Source organism: Coffea arabica, chromosome 11e (genome assembly GCF_036785885.1).
Source record: "Coffea arabica cultivar ET-39 chromosome 11e, Coffea Arabica ET-39 HiFi, whole genome shotgun sequence".
NCBI classification, from domain to species: domain Eukaryota; kingdom Viridiplantae; phylum Streptophyta; class Magnoliopsida; order Gentianales; family Rubiaceae; genus Coffea; species Coffea arabica.
This window is the reverse complement of record NC_092331.1, coordinates 50,519,005-50,533,769: the sequence shown is the minus strand read 5'-3', so window position 1 is coordinate 50,533,769 and position 14,765 is coordinate 50,519,005.

Below are 14,765 nucleotides of genomic sequence, written 5' to 3'. Positions count from 1 at the left end.
CCCAGTCAAGGCAATTGTTCTACTACATAAAGCAAGAGATCAAGAAAAACCAGCAATCCATCTTATCATATGGGTTGCATAACTTTGTGGTCGGCCTCTTGTTTTTACATTAGTAATTTTGGTTATAGAAAGTAGTGATCCTTTACAACACTTTAATCGCTTCTGCGGACATACGCAAGAGAAGTTACACTGCTAATTATATAAACTTCAATTCTTGTTGTATCGTGTTGAAGTACATTCATATAAAAATATCCAAGGTGTACACAATCATTAATTCGATGTATCATGATAAGACGAAAACTTAGGCAAAATTTTTTTTTTTTTAAGATAAGATGTATTAACAGTGAATAACCTTTTTCTGATAGCTCCATTATAGTTTGGAATTTCATCCTTTTTGGAAATACTGTAATTCGTTGGTATGTACTTATACAAAAAAAATTATTAGTTGTTTAATACGCCATAATATGAAAAATCCAATTTCTGAGTTTATATTTGGGATATTCTTGCTCCAAGACCATTTGGGATACTCCAAGACCATTGGATTCAGTTTCGATTTGTGTAGAAGGAATGAGATGCTGGTGAAAAAGGGTCAAAAAGCCCCTTCTTTTCTCAAGACTGGAACAACCATTGTGGCTGGTTTTTCAATTAGGTTGTGCAAGTTTTCTTATCAATTGATTTTTCTATGTTCCATTTTCTTTTTTTTTGTTGGCTAATTTGATTTTTGTACGTTTGATATGAATATCTGCCACCATCAACTTGTAATCTTTTTTTTTTTAAGTTTTTGGCTATCCAATTTTTATTGTTGTTTGATTGTGGATGATTGAAGAAAGCTCCTGATCTTTAAATGTAACATGAATGCCTGGATGTGATCGCCTATTTGAACTGGGGATGAATAATAAAGCATTGTCTATTGTAAGTTGTTTTAATGCTAAAAAAAAAGTGGATACTAGAGTATAGTGTTAATCAATTCGAGTTTCGTGACAGTTAAAAGACGATTGTAAGTTGGCTGAGAGGAGGCTTGAAATAGGAAGAAAGCTAAGAGAACTGCTTGTTTCCATCGTTGTCGTTAGACGCTATTTTCTGTCTGGACACTGCCTTGCCTAGTTGATGTTTCAAAGCCTCAGTGAAATGGCTTCTTCGAGACAACTGTTTTTCATAGCTATATGTAATGAAATCCACGTCAGAGTGGATTCATGGATATGTTTGTGCAAATATGCATATAGAGTTGCACGTGAGTCGAGCTGATCACAAGCAGTTCGAGTCAAAACTCGACTTGAATTTGGTCAGCATTGAGTTCGAGTTGAGTTCGAATTGATCAAGTCGAATTCGAACTCGAATTTGAATTCAAAGATATTTAGTTCGTTAACTCGCGAGTCGGTTTGATTTTATATTTTTATTTTATTTTAATAGTAAAATTATATAAATATCCCTAATATTTATTATTTGTGAAGAAAATTTATTATTTTATTTATTTATTTTAAAATAAAATAATTTTTTTTTTTAAGCTCAAATTTGAGCTTGACTCGACTCAAATTTGAGTCGAGCTCAAACTCGAATTTTACATTGAAAACTCGTCAAGCTCGAATTTGATAAAATTAAATCGAGACTCGATTTGGTTCAATTAAATCAAAATTCAATTCAACTCAATTTATTTGCATTCCTAATTTCAAATCTTGTTAAATTAAAAAAAGCATTCGCTCATTGAATTACCTATAGAAGCTAAGACTCCAGTCCAATGTAATATCTTGACCCAAAATGAAATTCCTATTGGCTCTAATCAGAAACCAAGATTAGAGCCCAAGACAAATACAGCTCCATTTCAGCAAAACCTCAAGGCCCATTAAGGCCTCGAGATAACGACCTAATTAAGCTTCGTTGCTTTCCAGGAGATAAAGCCCATTCCATCTTTTACAGGTCACACTGGACGTTTCACCAGTGACTACACAGTCTTGATAGTTGAGCCATATTTTTGCATTAACAGTTTGGTGCCGTTAAAGGAAACGATTAGTTTATCATCTTCTAAGATATTCATCAAAGTGAAATAAGTTGATGGTTGGATCCTAGATTCCAGTAAAACAGTCATGCAAGGGGAGTAGATCTAAGGATCTCTACATTCAAGCTGTAGATGGAGCAAGAAGTAAGAAAATAAAAAGAACCTCCACTAGAAGGAGAGAGAGCTAAGAATGAAGTTTGGAACGCAAACTGCAAGGAAACAAATGAATTGAAGAAAGATGGTAGCGCACTTAGTTTACCTTACACTCTATGTAATTTGGAAGCTTTTCTCGCTCAAGTCTAGACTCGCAGGTCCTTCAGAGTTGAAAACTTGCTAATATCAAAATGATTAATCTTATACACACCGTCAGTGTATACACTATCATCTTTAAATACATGACACGTGTTCAAAATTTAAATTTAAAATTTAAATTTTACTCATATATCATATATTCAATCATAATTGTATGTACACTATCAGTGTATATAAGACTTACTGATATCAAAATACCAGCTCTGACGATTCTGGACTCGATCACGATTAAGTATCAGATTAAAGTTGGAGCTCAACAACTGTGAACTCTCCCTGTAATATCACTACACTCACCCGTTCCCATGCGCAACAGCCACTGTTTGCTCCACCACCTTTCTCTCCAGTCCATGAAGGATGGCGAAGATGAGCATTTAGCGTCTTTAAGGAAGCTTTGAAGTCTAAAAGAGTAGGTTTTCCTTTCCAGTCCATGAACAAATGTTACATTCGTTGTTGGGCTTGACCAACCAATACCATCAAGTCAAATGTCGTTGGACTCAAGATTGGCTTAAGTATTTAATTTTGTTTGCTTGAGCTCGAGTCAAGCATTGGGCCAGTTTATTAAGTCGGGAAACTAATGATTCATTCCAATATGGAAATCACCCAATTTGTTCGGAGAGCTTTTTGCCAAAATAATCTTCTTCTCACCCAAAAAAAAAAAAAAAATGGTGGGTGACTTTCCATTGAAGATGATTTCATGCTTTGAAACCTTTTTATTTTGAAGACATGCTATTGTGACTTCGTGGATTACTCATTGTGTATAAATGAATAATTTGACACTATCGACCATGAAGTTATGAATCTCCAAGGATTTTTAAAAGAAATTAAATTTTATGTTGGACGTTTTATACGCTTAGAGAATTTAAGCAATGAAGGCACAAAAAAAAACTTTTAAAAAAAAGAAAGAAAGTGTGATTAAATAATTGCAAATATTACAAGAATTCCAATGAAAAAAGAAAGAAATCAATACATTGAATAAGTAAAAAGCACAAACTAATAGTATGATCATCTCAAACAATTAGAATGTAAACATACTGAATTTAGCAAATTGATCAACGGATTCATGTAGGCATGTTTTATGCAAAATTCAATACCATATAAATGTTCAAATATCATAACCGGTAAATGGCCAAGAAATCATTTTTCTCATCGACCTTTCATCATGCACATTGTTGTGAAATTATATGTGAACAATTACTTTCAAAATACTCCAAATGCCATAAGAAATTTGTAATCACTATAACATTAAAAATAAAAAAAGAATAGCATTTATTTACCTTTGAGGTTGCATGTACAAGTACTAGCCTCTGAACTACTAAAAAAATAACCAATGAATAAGGACAGATTTTGAAGTTTTTTGTTGGTTAAGTATCATATTATGCTTCTGTGAGCAATTGTGACTTGAACACCCCCCTTCTCCAACAAGAAGAGTAATAGAGATGAAAAAATAAGAATGATGAGTAAGAAAAGAGATATCAAACATGATTTATCTTGAAACAATATTTGCAAGTGAATAATTTTGGAATTATTTTTCGATAGGAAGATTATTTTGGCAAAATACTCTTTCTTCGAAATTATTTTCTTCCTTTGCACCCAGAAAAAAAAATGAAGCATTTTCTTCCAACTCAGAAGCATCTCTTAAGTTAATGAGCCTTATTTAATTAATGGCTCAAAACTGAGTAGCTTTCATAGCTAAAATTAGAGCACATGTTTCGAGACCAGTGATATCCAGCTTCTTCACCGCAATTTATTGGAAGAAAAATTTCCAACAACTGAATTTAGTAACCTGACGAGTAGAGCTCGCAAAAAAGTCCAAAACCCAACAACTCACCCAACCTGCCCATTAATTTTAAAGGATGGGTTAGGTCAATTGAGTTATGGGTTTTATTGGGTTGCATAAGAACAACCTAACTTATTCATTGGACGGGTTGGATTTTTTATTTGGGTATCCAATACCCAACTTGTTTAAAAGTAATTCAAAATAATAAATATGTTGTAAAACTAATAAAATAAACTATTATAGTATGAATGGAGATATTAGAGAAAGAAGTAGAGGAATGAAGAATGATTTTCTTATATTCCAGCTAATACAAAAGTCTTCCCAAATGGTGTCAATGTACCTCTATATATAGGTACTACAAGATTAAAGGTACATCAATTCTATTAAACACCCACTACTACAAAAATATGAAGAAACATATGAAACGGTTTCTCCACTACATGAAAAGATTTAAGGATTGTAACTTTTATATATAATGTAACCATAAATCATGAATTAATCCTTTTGAAAATACGAAGGGACATCCACACTTTTAGTTGTTTCATAACACTCCCCCTTGGATGTCTATTACACAAAGAATATGCCTCGTTAAAACCTTACTAGGAAAAAAATTCATCGGGACAAAAACCCTAGTGAAAGAAAAAGAGTACACTATTTCTGTGTATTAATTTCTCCCCTTGATGCAAACATCATTTGAGATCTTTTAATTGTTGCATTCCGATATTCTTCACCAATTGTACTGAGATATGGTACTTCAAGACCAAGTGTCTCTTCATGCTCCTCTCGTGGTCTGAAATGATCCTTATTAGGATCTAATGATCTGACGACCATTGGAGTACTTAATGTATGTGCCTTATCCATATAAAATCGCTTTAATACCTTCCAAGTATAATCAGTTTGGTGGACAAAAATTTCACCTTTCAAATGCTCAATTTGTAAATCAAGGCAGAATTTTGTCTTTCCAAAATCTTTGATCTCAAATTTTTTCTTCAAATATTCAACACTATTTTGAATCTTTTCAAGAGTTTTAATTAGATTTAGATCATTAACATATACAGCAATTATCACAAAATTTAATCCATTTTTCTTGATAAAAACACACTGACATATTGGATCATTTGTATAACCTTCTTTAGTTAGACATTCATTGAGACGGTTATACCACATATGTTTAGATTGTTTGAGTCCATACAAAGACCTTTGTATAATAGAATAAATATCTTTAGAATTTGATTTGCATGCTTCAGCCATGTTGAATCCTTCAAGAATTCTCATCTAAATATCATTTTCAAGATTTCTATATAAATATGCAGTAACGACGTCCATTAGACGCATATATAGTTTTCATGTACCGCAAAACTCACAAGATATCTAAATGTGATAGCATTCATTACAGGTGAATACGTTTCATCATAATCAAATCCAATCCTTTGTGAAAATTTTTGGGTTACAAGTCTTGCTTTATACCTTACAATTTCATTTTTCTCATTTCTTTTCTTCACAAATACCCATTTATATCTTACTGGATTTACACCTTCAAGTGTTTGGACTACAGGTCAAAAAACTTTTCTTTTAGCCAGTGAGTCCAATTCAAATTGGATCGCATCTTTCCATTTTAGCCAATCATTTCTATACTGACATTTATCAACCGATCTAGATTCATGATCCTCATCAACTTCTATAATATCAAGTGCTACATTTCATTCGGTTCCAATTAAATTTTCTATGATTTAATTCTGTTCAGGAGTTGGCTCTTCGGGAGCGACCTCTTCAGGAGGTTGAATTTTGCATAACATTTATTTAATCTCTGGAGCTATTTGAAATCAATTTATACCTTATTTAGGTAGGCCGGTCTTAAATTTATTTGTAGCACTTGTGCATGTCCTTCAGGAACATCAATTTTAATCAGAGTATTTCTTGCAGGAATAGTTGATTTAATGACTCTTCTGGAGTCGATAATATATCTGACAATTGGTTTGCAGTTTTCTGCAAATGAATAATTTCTTGAACTTCTAGTTCACATTATTTTGTATGAGGATCGAGAAAATCCAATTTTTCAGATGATTTTCTTTCGGTTAATCTTTCCTTCCCCCTAATGTCGGAAATCATAACTCATCAGAATAAATAAATCATTCAATAGATCACCCATCAAATATTTTACGATATTTAATCGTAAAAAGTGATTTATACCCGGCATAAATTTTAAATTTCTTTTGGAGCCATATATAATATAAAGAGACTATGTATAAATACTTGTCAACTCTCAAATATTTTCACTTTTGTCAAAATCACATATCCATTGGGATCAGTAACTTCTGGTTTACTGCAAGTGATGATTATAAATCAAATGAGAATGAAGACAACTATATCGATAATCATTTCTCTTTCGAATGATTATTATGATATAATTAACCTTTATCTCACTTGATTTCTAAACATGATCTTTATTATTGTCTTATTTAATGTCTCAATTTGATATCCATTTCGACGGATATTCAAATTCAATAAAATTTTCGAGACATGATAAAAAGTAGTGCTTTATTTATCATAAACTTTTCTCTTACAGGAAGAAATATAGCAGTTGTTCTTCTGGAGCTTTCAATTATTTAAGCACTACTACTGATTGTGTTTGTCTCTCTTATTAGAATATAGTGTATATAGTAGCATTTATTAATGAGACACATATCATTGTCACCATAATTCTTATGGGACAAATATCATCACCATAATCTTTTGATCCCAAATATTTAACATCCATTTCTTCTTCAGGAAGAAAAGTTAATTACTATCATAAATTAAACCAATCATCATACACCTTCAGGGTGTTTAAAGAAATTGACCATGGGAAGATGTTATTATAATTTTGATTCGTCAAATGTACTTGGGACATTTATCTTCAGGATCCTTACTTTTTTGTCCTTATCATTATTATCCCACTTCAAGTGGTAACTTTTTCTTTTGTCATAGTAAAATACATGGCAGCAACCATACCTAGTAAATTGAAATTTAGTCGGCATTTACTTCTGGAAATGGACTAGAACTAGCATGCAATAAGTACAGAACACTTCTCAAATTTTCTCTCGATATTGCTACTACATGAGCATATTCGAGAAATCAATTGTGGAGAATATCATTTTCAATATATCTTATGAGTAAAATTTTCTCGACACAATTTCAACTGAGAAATAATTCTAAAAATTGCAGAATTTTTGTTCTTGTAGCCATAGGTAAATTTATCATATCAGGCTTTTGAAATAATGACCATCTTCTGGTGGCCAAATCTTTTCGTTAAAGAACGACCATCTTCTGGTGGCCAAATCTTTTCGTTAAAGAACGACCATTTTCGGGTGGTCGAATTTTTTTCTTTAAGCATTTCAAAGGACAAGTGGATCCTCAAACACAATTGATTTTCTATAAAAACTCAATGCATCAAAATATAAGTATTTATAACAAATAATTCTAAAGATAAATAAGTAGAATTAAAAGGAAAAATATTATATCAAAGATGTCAAACAGTATATATTTTGTGTTTAGTGGTTGTTCAGCAGTAGGCACTTGTATTTTCCGATCATTCAAATATTAGCCATAAGAAATTGAAATAAATTTGTGAGTTAGAGATTTACCTCAATAGGTAGTCAAGAGTTGCTCGAGAAAATATCCAACAGTTGATTTGACACTAGCAGAATCTCGACAGAGTCTCTTATTTCACCTTTGCTCAGAAGTAGAGACTCGTGCTGATAACGTGTTGTAAAACTAATAAAATAAATTTTTATAGTATGAATGGAGATATTAGAGAAAGAAGTAGAGGAATGGAGAATGATTTTTTTATATTCCAACTAATAAAAAAGTCTTCCCAAAGGGTGTCAATGTACCTCTATATATAGGTACTACAAGATTAAAGGTACATCAATTCTATTAAACACCCACTACTACAAGAATATGAAGAAACCTATGAAATGATTTCTCCACATGAAAAGATTTATGGATTGTAACTTCTATACATAATGTAACCATAAATCATGAATTAATTCTTTTGGGAATATAAAGGGACATCCACACTTTTAGTTGTTTCATAACAAAATACAAGATTTAATACACATATGCCCAACTATTTACATTTGGACATGTGTTAATAATTCATTAATTAACTTGTATTCAAAATTCTCTTATATATATATTTTCAATCATTTTTTTAATTTTTACTTAAAATAAAAAAGAAATTTGAAATAAAAACTCATGCTTATCTTACTTTTATAACAGTAGTTAAACTTGCTCAACTTCTATAATAATTTATTATACCTTTTAAGAGTACGTTGTTTTCCTCCTTTTTTTTTCTTTTTTTTTGTGGTAAAAATGGCAATAGTTCATGAATTCTCCTCTCATTTATTTCTTAAAAAGTTTGGGATTTTCCTTAATAATTTTTTGGGGACCAATACCAATACTTTTTACAAGGATATAATATTTTTTGCTTTATATTAGAGCCGTGGTAATTCTAAAAGATTAATATGACCATAGCATCAAGTATGATCCTAGATGATTCTAATTAATTAGGTGATGAATTATCTAACTGTACCAAATCAATAAAAAAAATACCTTCTAATATATATTATATGTATATAGATCATGATATTAACTTTGAATCAATATAGTTGACTTGCAGATTCTATTTTGTTTTGATTAATTATGGCAACTTGGGCATGGCTAGTCCAACGATTTCATTTTGTCTGAAGTAAATACCTCTAATCTTCAACTTCATGAGAAGCTTACAATCAGCAAGACAATTAATTTTTCCTCTTAATTAGCGAGTCCAAGAACCAAAATGTAGTAATGTCTCCAGTTGTTTAATGGAAAAAAGCAATTTGCATATTATCCCCAGAATGTAGTTTTGATGCATGGACCTTTCACAACAATTTGCAAAATTTCAAGAGTCGTGAATCATAAAATTTTTGAGAATATAAGGACTAAAGTACAAACTTATTTTCTATAATTTCAAAATTATTATACAACAAATTATGTGTCTCTTACTTACATTTTCAAGTATAATATAATCTAGCATTCAATAATTTATATACATAGAATATTACAATTTACAATAAAACAGATATGAATAGGAAAAGTGTTAATAAGTTGTGACAAAAATAAGTTTCAATCAATTAGTAGTATTAAAAAAGCACAAATTAAGTAAACAATTTTTTTAGCTAATCTATTTAAATGTATAATTTATTATCTAAAATTCACAATACAAGCAATTTAAAATATTATTCTATTTATGATGTGTTTCCAAGGAACTTAAGAAGTGAGTGTGTGAAAATACATTTATGTATGTGAAAATGTGTTTATATGTGTGAAAAAAATCTTTTTTGTGTGTTAAAAATTAAAATGTATGTGAAAAAGTTTATGTATTAAAATGTATTAATTAATTTGTTGGGTCATATTTGGATCATGGGTTTGAGATAACCCAATATGACCCAACCCAAAATCAACCCAATCTAAAGTTGGCCGGGTTGGATATAACTCATTTAAGTGAAAATTCAATATTAACCCGTCTAAAACCGGCCCAACCCGTCCAATTGCCAGGTATACTGACGAGTCAAATTAAAAAATTATTTTTCAAGACATGAGATGTCAAAAAATAAAAAGGAAAAAGACATCAGAACTACGCAGAAAGTGAAAACCTAAAAATACATTTGGGTTGGAATGGGTTTTGGGACCAAAATTGTGGAATGGGTTAATTTCACATACCTCTCCTGAGGTTTTTGACAATTGCAGAAAGATCCCCTTAAGTACTAAAAATTACACCTATCTCCCCTATTTAAGTAATGTTCTAGACTCAAAAGGCTATACTTTTTTTCAAAATTTCTAGAATATCCTTGAGTTATAATTCACAACAAAAATGTACAGGAAAAAATGGTTTACTCTCAATTATCTTTAATTGCTATCACTATTACCTATCCATCAACATCCAAAGCATTATTAAATAAACACTTATCTTTGTTCTAATGTTCCTCTTTTATTTAAAAATTTTTGATGCAAATCATTGTATCAACTATAAACACTATATCAGATACCCAAAAGCTTACCTACAATTTCATGTCAATATCAGATTTTACTTAATACGCAACAATATTCATCAATATCTCAATCCATGGCCGCCACCTTTTAATACAAAATAATCTAAATCATCACTACTAATATCAATATCTAATATACTCCATTGGCACAGAGTTCAAAATCAATCAAATTTTCTCTATAGGAATAGCATCGATAATTGTAAATCAAAAATAGAAATACAATACAATTATAAATATATATGAAGAACACTTTTTTTTCATGGCAACTATAACAGTATAACCTATATTTAGTTCCTATTTCATTTCCTATCCTTAATTTTTATTTTTTTTATCACTGTCACTATATTCATTTCCATCTAGTTTGATAATGAAATTAGCACTCATCTTGTCATTTGACAATTTCAATTTGCTAATGCTTATCAAAAATTGGAAACAAAAATGGGGGCAAGGAAACTATTTAATAATAATGAAAAATCGAGAATTGGGAATAGGTACCAAGATATGTAAGTATTGGTGGTTTGGCGTGTATGGTGATTTTATTAGTGGCAACAATACACATTTGGTTAATAATAATAAATAAATGAGTTGGAAAGGAAAATAAACGTATGAGGAAGAAGATAGATAGTTAAATGGGAATTGTTGACTATTAATGAGTTGACTATTAATAGAGTTGACTAAAATGGGAATTTTGATAGAGTTTTTCAATGAGTTGACTATTAATGAAGGACATTGTTATCTTTTTATCACACCAAGAGAGGTCTCTCTGTAATTATGTAAACCTCAAGGGAACTAAGTGAAATTGTCGAAAACCTCAGGGGAGGTTTCTGAAATTATCCCTTGTGGAATTGGTATATAAAGGATAGATTAAATCAATTTGAAAGTGAGAGTTAAGAAAAGAACAAAAGCAAAATGCGAAAAACTACTTCAATTTTCTCCGTTTGAAAAATTTACATAAGCAAAATATGGTAGATATACAACAAGTGCATTACTTCCAACGTAATATGACTATCATTAACATAGCATGATAAAAGTCACAATCATGGAGTCATAAAATGTTATGTTGATACAAATATTCTAAAAATTACTGGTTGAATTCTGAATAAGTTTTATTTAACTAATTAATTAAACCCATATTACTTTCATCCAAGTGTGATCCTGTGTGGAGCTATTGAGCAACAATAGTCCTTATGAGTTGGAAATGGATGTATTTTGCCTAAACAAGTATAGTACTCCTTATAGGTCATCGATCTTAACTACCATATGTAGTCTTTATTTTTGGACCATTCAAATATTTGTTACATTTTTGGTAAGTTTTTAAAATATTTATTATCCTAATATCTAAAAAGTCACTCGCATAAATTAGTAACGTTCTCCATTCTCCAAGACAGGGAGAAGATTCAACCTGTATATATGCAAAGTGCTTTTGTTTGCTAATCTCTTTTCCTATCTGCCCATATTAGAACCAGGATTTTGGTTGCACCGGTAATTTCTTTTTTTTTTTTGGTACAATTTTTGGTGCATTGAGAAGCAGCTATAGAGGTTTCTACATCATTATATTTATTCAAAGTCCTTATATTGCATCAATAATTTCGAGTGAATTTATTGTTGTTTGATAAGAAATTTCTTGTTGAGTCAATCTGGCCTACAAAAAATGACTCCTTGATTTAGTGCTAGACTGTCCCAATTGTAGTGCAAAATACGAGGGAATTTCAAATGAACTGGACAAAGATGTTGCCTTCCTTCCCCTTTACTTTGGAAGAGTGAATTAAGTATTTTTACGGTTCCTGTTTTTGATAAGAAATTTCTTGTCTAGTAAATCTGGCCTGCAGAAGATGACTCCTTAATTTTGCACTAAACCGTCCAAATTGGAGTGCCAAGAAAAGAGGGAACAAATGAACGGGACAAAGATGTTTGCCTTTTCCTTTGGAAGTTAGTATTAGGTCATAATATTGTCTGTCAGACCATTAAGATGACATTCAACAATTTTCCTTGTATAATTGACCCGATTCCAATTGCGTAGCAAAGTGATGGAGTGGAAAGGACTGCACAAGCCAATTCACATTTAAAGTTGCAAATCAGCAAGTCAAGTTTAGATTTATGCCCTGTTTGATAATCCAATTCAATACTTAAATTTAATGAATTTAAATCTTAATATATTTAGACCGTTTGATAACCCAAAATTGAACATCTAAATTAATTAAGTTGCACTAAATTTTCTACACAAATCTTGTTCTCAAAATTAAGTAATAAGTCAGTCATTTATCACTGAATGTGATATGCACTCGAATGTATTAGATCCAATACTTAACAATTCAATAAATTAATTGATTTAGATTTCAAATTTCAAATTTCACTTTTATCAAACGCACCCATAATCAAGTCAACCTCGGCTTAAATTTTTGGCTCGAACTTAAACCGAAAATCAATTGAGCACCTATGGTTCGACTCATGTTCTCTAATTGATCTCGAGTATATAAATGTAATCTTTTCTGAAAATGAATTTATTAGCAGGTGGCCATAATGATTAACGAAAGTACAAGACTGTATACATTTTTATTGAGTTCAATGAACTTTCAAGTGAAATAGCTTTGGCCCAATTCGAGCCTTTTATCAAGTTGCTCAAAGCTTGAGCTGAGCTAAGCCACTGCCAATATCAGGCTTAGTTTGGAAGAAAAACTTTTATCAAAAAATGGAAAGTGTCCAACTTGTCGAAACAAAATTTCTTAATACATCAATCAACCAGTCTAACTTAAAAGCTCAAACTCATGGACTTAATGCGTTAGTTTCAAGACTAGAAATAATGATTTTCTTCAGGGCAATTTATGGGAAGCATATTAGTGAGTCAAATTTAAAAAAATTATTTCAAGATTGCTTCATTTTCGTCAGGCTATATTATGGGTTGAATTTCATTATAATTCTAGAAAAAAAAAGGTATGGTCAAGAGGCAGCAAAGAAAGATTGAGTGTTTAACCGATGTTCTGGCCAGGCGACTTCGGTGCTGAATGAGGTGGTCATAGCAGTATTTGATTGATTATATTCATCTATCAACTTAACCAATGTGATTTTACTTCTTTCTGGTTTTCATTAAGAGTTTTGCTTGTATAATTTCTAGTGGACATGTTCCTAGAATTTTCTGCCATTTCTTTTGGGCACCAACTGAGTTGTGATGCCATTTTGAGCCCCTAAATTAGCCTGGGTACACAAAACCAAAACGCGACCTGAGATGGGTTTTGGGACTTAAAAGAATATGAGGGTATAAATTGTATCCTTTTCAAGGTGTGAGATTGAAAAAGGATGAGATGTGAGAAACCACTTTAACAATTTTCTTCATTTGAAAAATTAATAGAAGTAAAATGGTGCGGTGATTTTTAAATATCCATTTCTTTCTCATGGACTACCAGACTTAGAAGAGATACGGCAGACAGAGAATAGCCCATCACTTATGATAAAACACATAATCATGTGTTTTTATAGTAGTCATAGTCATGGACTTATATTCTTATACTATATAAGAATGAGTTATGATGAAAGGGGCTCTTTGAAAATGTGGAATGTTGTAAAGTTTTTTTTTTTTCAAACTTTTGGTACAACTGAGAGCAGCATGTGTTTAGGCATACTTACCAAAATGCCCTCACTTTGGTACATTTAAAACTTTGATTTATGGAGACATTTGGATATTTCTGAAATATGAAATTATTTGCAAACATTTTTGTATGGAGTACAACTCATATAAGCTTATGTGTTGGTATAATTACTAAAATGGTGTTTTAGATATATTTAATTGAAGTGTGGTTTTTGTTGTATAATTAACATAAAGACATATTAATACATTGTGTGATTAACACGTTGCTATAACTAGCCATTGAATGATATTCCTTTGTCTGAAACAATTTATGTTTGCTCTTGGGCGATTTTTAACTGATGTTTGTAGGGATTTTTTGGGAATGGTAAAATTGTAAAAGTATTGGTAAAATAAAATGTACAAGTGTGTGCTACAATTAGAATGTACTATTATTAGCTTTATCATATTTGATGACTATTTCTTTCCAGAATGTACTATTATTTGTCTAATGAAAATCCTCTCTAACCATAGGCATCAAACACCCGCATGATGCGCGGGCACCCCCAAGTGTATAGAATTATAGTAAAGTTTAATGGTTGAATAAGTCTTACTTGACTAACTAATCTCTCTCGCAGTTGCCCATAATTGCACCAACGCTTGTGATGTCAACCCACTATATTATAAGGATAATTTTTCTGTGCATTATCTATGTATAATATTTTTTTATACTAACAAATTTAGATCATGTCACATGACATGAATTTAAAAATCAAATTCAAATTATTCATCCAAAATTGCTAATGTAAAAAAATCACTACACTGTCTGTATATAAAAAGTTAATCCATATTAAAGTACACATATATATATATATATATATATATATATATATATATATATATATATGCAAAATCAATCAAAGTGATTGAACGTTGCTGGGGTCTGGTTGGGACGTTGACTTGGTTCCAACCACCAATGACAGAAGGATATTTTATTTCTCATTTCAAAATCAGAATTTTGTGCTCATCCACGCCATTCTTCTTTTTCTTTCC